Below are 10,107 nucleotides of genomic sequence, written 5' to 3'. Positions count from 1 at the left end.
AGGCATTTTATAACTTTATAAAATTTCTATTCCCGAGATAAAAATATATTTGGTAAAATTGCAAACTTTTTTTGTAAATTAGAATTTCTTTTAATTTTTTAATAATTTTATTATACATTTATATTTTTTCCTTTTTCTTTTTTTTTTTTTTTTTGGCCCTTATCCTCTCTTCTTCTTCCGCAACTTCCTTGGAGCCTTGCTAAGCTAGGACGAGACTCGGCCTCACCAGATCTAGGCAAGGTCAAGCCTCATTGGTGGCTAGTGGCTTGTGGCTCGCCTAACCATCGGCGAGACTTGATCTCACCCAGTTGACACAAGATCGGCCTTTTTGGATGTAAGCGGGAGGACCTCCCTCACCTACCGGCGAGGCTCAACGTCACCCCGGCCTAGCGAGGCTATAATGAGCTCGCCAAGACCTCGCCCTAACCTAGCAAGACTTCGACGACCGACTAGAGAAAGAATAAAAGAAAAGAAAAGAAAGGGAAAAGGGAAAAAAAATAGTTTGATTTTGGAGTTGTTCTTGAGAATAAAAAATTATTTTTTTATTTATTCATTTTGTTTCAAATCTATTATTGAGAACAAAAAAATCATAAAAAATAATTTATGTTCTTTTTATTATTATTATTCCAGAGAACAAAAAAAGATATAATCATGAACTGTTTAGCACTTTATCAAATAGACCCTTAGTCATTTAGAGTAAATTTGCCTAAAAATCACCAAAGGATTTTGTTGACAAAGTGTTAAAAAATTTATGACTAAATTAGCAAATCGTCAAAAAATTTAAAACTAAATTGACACAATCGAAAGAATTATAACTAAATTAGCTACCATACAATAGGTTTATGTCTTCTTCTTTTTTTGACAATTTTCCTAGCTCTTTTAAATTAGTAAAACCTCTTTGGATCACACAAATCGCCTCGTCCTGAAGCACGTCGTGAAAAAGCACGAGTGCGAGAAGCCGAATTGGTAGGCACCCCGCCGGAGAGGTGAATCCCTCGATGCCGCCATTGATATCTCGTTTGAGGTTTCCCAAATACCAGCTCATCCACGCAAGCGAAGGGAAATGACATGACCCCCGTTGATGTCTATGCGCTCCTAGGAATCACCGTGATGAGATGCGGTGTTAACTCGAATCCAGGAGTTTCACCGCCGCTTGAATGACGAACGCTTCCCCCTCCGCTCCGACAGCCTCGTGAGATACCAATATCAAGGGTCAACGTTTTTGTTTCTCTTAATTTTTGTTCTTTTATTTCCCGGAATTAAAAAAGAATAGAAATGCGTTTGGTAAAGCCAACTTATTTTTTTACTCCACGGAAAAAGTAGCCGAGAATAGATTTAGAACAAAAAAAATAACAAAAAAAGTTACTTCTTGTTGTCGAGAATAATTTCTAAAAATAAGTCATCTTTTTATTCTATTTTTCTTTTGTTCTTCTTCCTTGCCTCGGCCACTGCTGGCCGCCCACCAACCACCTGCCACCTCCGGCTGTCGACCGTCGTCACCATCACCATCTTCTGACCTCCAGCCACCACCGTCGCCGTCACCGTCGCTCGACTGCCCGTCGCTTCCGCCACTCGCTGACCACTACCCACCCCCACCACCGCTAATTGCCACTCGCCTCTTGCCATCGCACGCCCGTCGTTGCCCAACCGCGGCGGCCTACCGCCAACCACTAATCGTCGCCTACCACCACACAACTATCGATCGTCGCCGCCGCCCGCCATCGCACAATTGCCGCCCCCTCCCTTAGCCGTTGGCCAACGGCGATCAACGGCAACGATTGATGGGCTATGGGCGGCGATCGTGCAGCAACGAGCGACGGTCAATGGTCATGCGGCGGTAAGTAGCGATCAGTGTTTGGCATCTATGAGCATAAGGAAAAAATGAATAAATACAAAAATCTGTGAATCATACAAAATATATTTTTATTTTTTTTCCATTCTAAAAATAGAAATTTTGTATAATTACAAAACTCGTTATTTTATTTAGAAATTGTTCCCCAAAATAAAAATAAAAAAATAATTATTTTTGAAAAAAAATTATTCTCCGAAATAGCACGCCTTAAGGGTAAATCAAATCATTTTCGATCAACGTGGACCAGCAACATGGGCAGCATCCGGCCAAAGTTTCAAGCCGCTGTCAACTGTCGAAGATGGCACTAACTCCAAGCCTTTTAAGGACCAGCCGATCGGGACGGTTCGGGCCCCCCACCTTTTTGGCCTGCCGGATCCGGAAGGTCTTGGAGGGAGGATTCATAAGGACGTGCGTGCACGTGATCTCCGTTGAAAAAACAGCTCAAAGGCACTCTTGCAAGGACGAATATGATGATGATGATGATGATGATGGTGATGAGGAGCTGTGTGCATATAATCATTCAAGTCAAGACCACTAGCCACGTCGCTATTGAAGGATGAATCGATGAATCCAGAAGAGCCCACTTAACGGCAAAGCCAGCTTTCAATTCATGGAGCATGCTACCCCACTTTCGAACCGGACGAGCACCGATCGTCACGAGCGCTTGTAAGAATGCACTCGATATCTTGTGCATTCTCCACTACGTCATTAATTGAATCAATCAACGGCGATTGTCGGCTCGTGCACCACACTTACATGTCGTGCTCTTTTTCCGACATTATCATTTTGTATTGTCGACTCGGCCATGCAACTGATTAGTATAAATCATAGTCTTAGGCCCTTAGGTTAAGGAAGCAAAACGTTAGGAAATTGGGAAATCTAGGTGAACCGCTTTTAATGTCAAAGAATCAATGGCCTGTCGAATTGGTGAAGCGGCCATACTTGCTTCTGGTGTTTGGGTTACTTCTGGTTGGGGGCATTTGAAAAAACAAATTAAGGCTTAAAAGTTTGACTTCTTTTTGGCATTCTCTTTCGAAAAAGGTCACGAGAAAACAAAAAAGATTAGCTGAAAATAAAGCTAGATTTATGATTTATTTATTTCACAAAAAATGAATGATTTGAAAACTATCTTTTTAAAATTAATTTCATGTATTACTTAAAATGATTAGTTATTGAAATTTTTTTCGATATCAACAATAATTTATGTCGACATATTTTTGTGAACAATGAAAACATATTTTTTTTGTTTTTTTTATTTTTAGAAGCGATATAGACAATTCTTTTAAAAGATATTTATTGAATCACTTATTTTTCATGAGATAAATATAAATTTAGCAGTTGAAATATCAAAATGCGCAAGCAACACGACATCTAGAATTTGTGTACTTAAATTTGTTAAAATAGGTCTTATTTTTAACTCATATTTGATAGACTAAATTTTTATTTGGGTTAGTTATATTCAATAAATGGATCATAAATAAGTTTAAAATGGTAAAACTTAGAATGATGTAGGCGTTAAATGGGTTTACAACTTATTTATATGTTCAAAATTGATCTCATGCCCGTTCACTCCATATTCTCATCTTAGTTTGGATATGTGTTTTCCTAAATTAAATAAAACATATAAGGCTGCATTTGGTCGTCTAGATTTCTAAACAAGATAGGACTGGATAGGATATGATAAGAAATCCATGGATTTCTTCATATCACATCAATTGTTTGGTGAATTACGAATTTAAAGTCGGATATCCTCATATCCTATCCAATCTATTGTTTGGTGAACTACGGATTTAAAATCGGATATCCTCATATTTTATCCAATCTATCGTTTGGTGAGCTACGGATTTAAATTCTAATATTTTAAAAACAATAACATTAGGCAAGTACAAATTTGCAGGTTTACAAATTAACAGATTCTCATCGAATTTCATGATTACGCATCGTAATAATCTTTTCCGTTCCTTTGAAATAATCTTTTGCATACCCCCTTCAACATCAAACGTTTTTAGAATAACCTCAATTTCAATATATTCACTTTGAAACATGAATTTTTTTCTCTCTTACAAGTTTTTCATTTGTTTCCATTTTGTTACAGGTCCAATACCAAATCAAACAAATGCCCATTTAGAACAAAGCATAAAGTCCAAAGTTCATTCGCTTTTTTTTTTTCCAGCTGTCATGAGGATGCAATGACAGTTAATCACGTTAACAAACGATCTCTGAACAATTTGCATTTATAAAGTACATTACATTTGTTGAGTATTGGCTAGTTGCATTTTGATCAAAGTAAACTCATGTTCACACCCATCTAAAATAGTAGATGCAAACTATCTTGACTAAGTTCATGGCTAGGTTTTTTTGCCAAAGAGATGGAGAAACTATTTATGAAAATAAAAGATAGAGGCAAAGAATATTATAGATAATTGTTTTATTGGCAATGAACATAGAGATAAAGTTTCAAGCCATATCCATCTCTTTTCAAGTCATGGCTACAACCGAAAGGTCCAAAAAGATAACATTAAAGCTTATAGCTAGCCCCAAAAACCCTTTAAAAAAATAAAGAAGAAAAAAAGAAAAAAGTATGGAGAGAAAACATATCTCTTACAAACTCGGAAACAACTCAATCATCACTCATTCTCTTCTCTCATCTCTTGGAGAAGTAATTCCACAAATGCTTTCCCGTCGTCTCCTTGAAATCCCAAAAATAGATGAATATTCTTAGGATCCTACACAATTTTTCTACATAATTTTATTCTATCCATAGTACCTAAAGACATTTGAAGAAGCTCCTCATTGATTTTTGGTTTGTCATTATCCAAATCCTTGGCATGTCCAATGCGGTTAGCGACCATCTCCATTCTCTTGTTAGCTTTTTCCAAGAATGATCCAAAAGTTCTTGTTATCTCAACTAAGCCAGCAGCCCATTTGTCACTTGCTTTAGCCCTTTTTCTTCTTGAAGAATCAAAAACTTTGAGAAGATGATAGTGGCAGTGAGTTTTGACTTACACCGTTGGGTGCCATGCCACATTATCATGATTTTCACATTCCTCATGATCTACAGCCGCATGAGCTTCTGAAGGGTCTTCACAGAGATTTCCCTTGGCACAGTCTTTTCCAAATACGGTTGCTAGTCGATCATATTGAGGGAAGGACTTCCCTCTCAAAGAAGCAGCTCCTGGATAGGTCTACAAAGAAAATTACATTATTTTGTTAAAAATGAAACAATTAATAAAGAAGAAAAATGAGAAGAAGTGACACAAACCTTGCAATATTTTTGCCAACTATCCTTGGAATGAATATCAACACAATGCTTTTCATGGTCTCACCCAAAACCACTTTGATTCCTCAAGTCATATATCTGATTATACAACTTTATCAAGTTTTTTATTTTCAATTCTATGTGAGGATTACCCTTGATGCCAGAACAAGGGAAATTTTCTTCAAACCACATCTCTAATATAATCATGTAACCACTCTTGAAGCCATTATCGGCTTTCATTCCTCGCGTAAGTAATTCTTCAAGACCATCTAGAAGTGTATTTTCTTCATCTATTGTCCATATATGTCGGTCTCTCTTTGTTCCCCTTCCTTGAGTTTGATTGAAATCGCTACCTTAGATTCCTAAACATCTCATTGCAATTTCAAAAAATTTAATGATGGAAGATATCGTGGTAGTGAAAATTTAATGATAGAGAGAGAAACAGAAAACTAACTTAGCATATATGTCAATTGAGCCACTCCCATATTTCTTAAGGTAATAAAAAATGGAGAAACAGAAAACTAACTCAGCATTCAATCAGCCACGATATTCAACCCACACAACAAGTTATATCCTTCCCTCGCAAGTGATGCAATATCAATAGTGACTTTGCCTCACATAAGCAAAATGGAAATGGTAGAGATCAATCTCATTGAGAATCAATCTTTTAGTGGAGGGCTATAGGTATTGAACTAACTGTGAACAGTAAACCTTCAAGATGGCAATAAATTATGCTAGTGCAGGGGAATAGAAAGGGATTAATAAGCAGGGCTTTTCCCACATCCATGGCGTGCTTCTCTTTGTCAATCATTTTCCTTTTAAACTCAAGCAATCAAGCATGAATCTCAAGCTCTTAAAAATGAAAATTGGAATTCAAGTTATGATAATCACACCAAATTTTATTACAAAAGGAGTTATGTTTAGCTTTTTTGTTTTCCTTATCTCAAATCTCTAGCTCCCCCTCTTCCCACCCCCACCACCAAAAAAAATAAAAAAAAGGTTTCGTTCTTTCCCACCAAAGGCTAGATAAACATTGAATCTGTCACAAGCTAAGAGTAAGGAACAAACTTTTCGATCAATGCTAGAATGAAGAAAAAGAAGCCAACTTTTAGAATAATTTGCAGCACATGCCCATTCAAAATTCCAATCCAGATTCATAAAAAAAACCACCCATAAATTGTACATACTTTTAGAATAATTTGCATTACATGCACATTCAAACTATCAAATCCAGATCCATTAAAAAACTACTCATCGCTTGTACACTCTTCCCCTCTGGCCCACAACACCCATCCATCCAATTTGATGTTCACTGAGAAAGAAGAAACAATAGGAGTCTACCCAATTAGAATATTAAAAGCTACTATGATGTTTTACCTTTATATGATGACAAGATAGAATCAGTTAAAAATAAAAAAGCAAAACATCGACATTATTTTTTATTTTTTTTTATACCTAGGGAACCCTGTATAGCCGGCAGCCGGTAGGTAAATCCTGGAGTGACGCTAGCGGAGGACCCACCACCCCGACGTCACACTTAAGACCCCAAGCGATCGTGAAGGGATTCGAATTCCTCCCCTTCATGAGGAGGAGAGAGTCTAAACCATCGCGGCTACCAAGGTGGTGGTAATACATCGACATAATTGATAAGTCACTACTCCAAAAAATTTTGCCCATTGAGCACATACACAGCTCAACTGTACCATCATCTTTGTTTCCCAGACAACCTTGTATTTGAAACAAGAAGTTTACGAGGTCTCCAAGATAAATAGTAGGATGCCATTCTAAATTGGAAGACAGTTGCCCTAAAAACCGGATGCTAATCTAATACTTACTGCAAAGTCAAAAACACAACAACAAAAGAATTCACGTACTTCCCCCGCATCCCCGCCATGCTGAAACGGGCTGCAACCGCTTGGACCCGGCGGCGCAATGGGGACGATCGAGGCGCTGGTAGTCTCGGCGGCCGGGGCGCAATCAAAGAGGGGAAAAACATCGTGGTGGGGGGAATCAATCGGGAGGGTGATTAGCGGGCGATTGCCAACGGACGAGGGGGTCTTACCTTGGCGGAGGAAAAAGGCTTTTGTAAAATTATGATGAGAATCGAAGAGCTACTGAGGAGAAGGTTTCAACGTCAATACTTTGGAAATAGAGAGTCGTTTGTGGGTGAACGATAGAGAAAGAAAAAAAGTGTAAGGTTTTATGTTTCGGATAAAAGAAATCATATCCGACCTTATCCCACCCCACTCGGACTTTTTTATCCGGTTTATATCCCGTTTATATCCGACCTTATTCTATCCTAAGCAGCTACCAAACACGGAATATGATAAAACATATCCTATCCTGATTTTATTTGGTCGACCAAACGTAGCCTAAGTGTTTTAGCAAATATGGATTGAGTCGGGTTATTATATTTGTAAAAATGGGTCAAAATAAGTTAAAATGAGTTAATTTGGGTTAAATTATTTTCAATTCGAGTTCAATTGTGCTTTTTATTATTATTTTTTTTATTTCGAAGGGTTTAATTGTACTTTAATTGGCATCCCATATTATTTTGTCCTTGAGTTTTGAGTGCTCTTTACTTCCACGCCTTCCCTTGGTCGTGCCATCTGGCGCCAAAGTCCCTCCAAGCTACAATCTCCTTTGACGTGAACGTGAAGAAGCCGATCACTTTTCAATACGGCGATCCTGCATTTCAACCAAAAAAAAAGAGTGCAACTCTAGAATTTTGAAATACCCAATTGATGACTCCATTCAGTCAAGTACGATGTTTGCCTTCCAAGTAATCACAAATTTAAATCACGTCGCGGGCGAATTTCCAAACCTACTCATCTGTTACCTCTTGTCGAGAAGCTCCAGACATGCCGAGTACATTGCAATGACAGATTCGTCACTTTCAAGCATGTGATTTCTCAACAAATCGAGTAATCATGACTTAAAATTGAATATTACACGAATGACTGGGATCCTCTAAAATTAAATGAAGTTATTCTTTATGATTTCGGCGTGTCGCTAGCAAGTAAAATTGAGGGCTCCGATTGGGAATCCACTTTTCCTTTTAATTTTTTTCCTCCTATCCTTCCCATTCCTCTTTTCCCATTTCGCCGCTTGCTCAATTGCCTGGTACCCACCCAAGCCATTGCATTCAGCAGAACTGCCAATCAACCACAAGCCTGGACCACCGGACACGAGTATGCCTAGCCATGCCTTTGCCTCCCTATCAACTCCGCTAGCCTTTAGCAAGGCCAGGTCTGGTGTCGCCTGAAGTTGGATGGCAACATCAAGCCCCTTGTTGGCCTCTAGTGTTGTCGACAACTATGCAAGGACATGAGGGTGATTGTAACCTTGATTGTAATAAGGTGTCAAGGTAATTGCCATTGAGCCCATAAAGATGAGAAGAGAGAGAGCACGAGGGCAATCGGATTGGCAGCTCAAGCATCAGCTATAGGATTGAGGGTAGGTTCAGTTCAACTTTAGAAAATAGGTTTTGGGTATAAAACAAATGTTGAAAACCAAAACTTTTTAAGGAAATGCAAATTACATTTAAAAAAACCTCTTTGTAGAGTGACTCTAGGTTCATGTATTATTAGGGCAAATGACTCTAGTGTCATCAACGATTATGCGAGGACATGAGAGTGACAGTAACCTCAATTGTAGTAAGGTGTCGAGGTAATTGCCATCGAGCCTATAAAGATGAGAAGAGGGAGAACACGAGGGCAATTGGATTGGTAGGCCAAGCATCGGCAATAGGATTGAGGGTGGGTTTGGTTCAACTTTAGAAAATAGGTATTGGATGTAATGCAAATGCTGAAGACTAAAACTCTTTAGAGAAATGCAAACTACCTATAAAAACTTTGTGTAAAGTGATTTATGGGTTCATGTAGTATTAGGCCAAAAAAAAAATGCAATGGGTTTTGGCTATATTTTTATATTTTTTTATTAGAAAAAAACTCAAACTCTGTCTAGAGTTGGCAAAAGACTTAGGCCGCCGGTAAGTCAAATTTGGCGCCGATCACTTGGGTTGCATGACACCCTTATGTGCAAATTGGAATTCAATTAGTAGAGTGGACGTACATGCGAGAAAGGATGGAAATTGACCCAGATGGAAATTGACCCTCTTCGATAGAAAAATCCAACGCAAAAAAAACTAAAATTAAATAAAGTTATTCCTTATAATTTCGGTGTGTCATTGACAAGTAAAATTGGACGGCTTTGATTAGCAATCGACTTTTCCTTTTTAATTTTTTCCTCCTATCCTTCCCATTTCTCTTCATTTCGCCCCTTGCTCAAATTACCCGATACTAGCCCAAGCCGCAACGTCAACCAGAACTGCCAATCAACCTCAAGCCTGGACCATCGGACATGAGCATGCCTAGCCATGCCTTTGCCTCCCTACCAACTTCGTTAGCCTTTAGTGAGGCTAAGTCTAGTGTCGCTTGAAGTTGGATGGCAACATCAAGCCCCTTGTTGGCCTTTGGCATTGTCGACTGACTATGCAAGGACATGAGAGTGCTTATAATATCGATTACAATAAGGTGTAAAGATAATTCCAATCAAGCCCATGAAGACGATAAGAGGGAGAGCATGAGGGCAATTGAAATGGCATGCCAAGTGTTGGCAATAGAATTGAGGGTAGGTTTGGTTCAACTTTAGAAAATAGGTTTTGGGTATAAAACAGATGCTGAAAACCAAAACTCTTTAAGGAAATGCAAATTACCCATAAAAGCTCTTTGTAAAGTGACTTTGGGTTCATGAAATATTAGGCAAAAAAAAAAATAATAATAATAATTTGCAATGGGTTTTGGCCATATTTTTATATTAGGAAAAAACTTAAACTCTTTGTAGAGCTGGCAAATGGCTTAGATTGTCGGTGCATCTAGGTCGCGCGACACCCTTATGTGCAAGTCAAAATTCAATCGGTAGAGTGGACGTACATGTGAGAAAGGATGGAAATTGACCCACTCCGATGGAAAAATCCAACGCAAAAAAACTCAAA

This window comes from Eucalyptus grandis, chromosome 3 (genome assembly GCF_016545825.1).
Source record: "Eucalyptus grandis isolate ANBG69807.140 chromosome 3, ASM1654582v1, whole genome shotgun sequence".
Classification (NCBI taxonomy): Eukaryota; Viridiplantae; Streptophyta; class Magnoliopsida; order Myrtales; family Myrtaceae; genus Eucalyptus; species Eucalyptus grandis.
This window is presented reverse-complemented; position numbering follows the sequence as displayed.